Source organism: Podarcis raffonei, chromosome 5 (genome assembly GCF_027172205.1).
Source record: "Podarcis raffonei isolate rPodRaf1 chromosome 5, rPodRaf1.pri, whole genome shotgun sequence".
In the NCBI taxonomy this organism is placed as follows: Eukaryota; Metazoa; Chordata; class Lepidosauria; order Squamata; family Lacertidae; genus Podarcis; species Podarcis raffonei.
In genome coordinates this window covers 62,461,218-62,461,876 of record NC_070606.1, presented here as the reverse complement: position 1 = coordinate 62,461,876, position 659 = coordinate 62,461,218, and positions in this window count along the sequence as shown.

Genomic DNA, 659 nt, shown 5'->3' with positions numbered 1-659 from the left:
AACTTTGCTTCAGGATGAGAACAGAAATCGTGCTCTGGCGGCGCGGCAGCAGCAGGAGGCCCCATTAGCTAAAGTGGTGCTTCAGGTTAAGAACAGTTTCAGGTTAAGAACGGACCTCTGGAACGAATTAAGTACTTAACCCGAGGTACCACTGTAAAACTAATGCAGCTTAGGTTCAGGACCCCTAATCCCAGAGGGGCCCTAGAAGCGAATTTAGTGTACATTGCTTTATTTATTTATTTTTACACGACTCAACTTGATTTGTGTGTGTGTGTGTGTGTTTATATTTCCACAAAGTTTGTCAGTCAGTAGCACAGATGTTGTAAAGGTGTGGTGATCTGTCCGGGGACAACCCCACTGAAGAGGATAACCTCATTGCTGGTTGCTAATATACATATATATATATGCGCGTAAGTGCATGTATGCGCTCCGGAATAATGAAAGTCGGCTTCCAGTCATGAAGAAATAAAGGCGAAACGTTGAGTCAGAGCGAACAGGTGCGGGGGAAGAGAAACTAATGGAGAACAACCTCCGGCTCCCCTGCAAGGCAGAGTCTCCGGAGGCCGAGCCTGGAGCGCGCCAATTCCCCGGCGCCTCCTTAAGTCCCGGCCCGGCCTCCCTCCGCCTCCCCGCCCCCTGGCCCTGACTCGCCTTCCCCG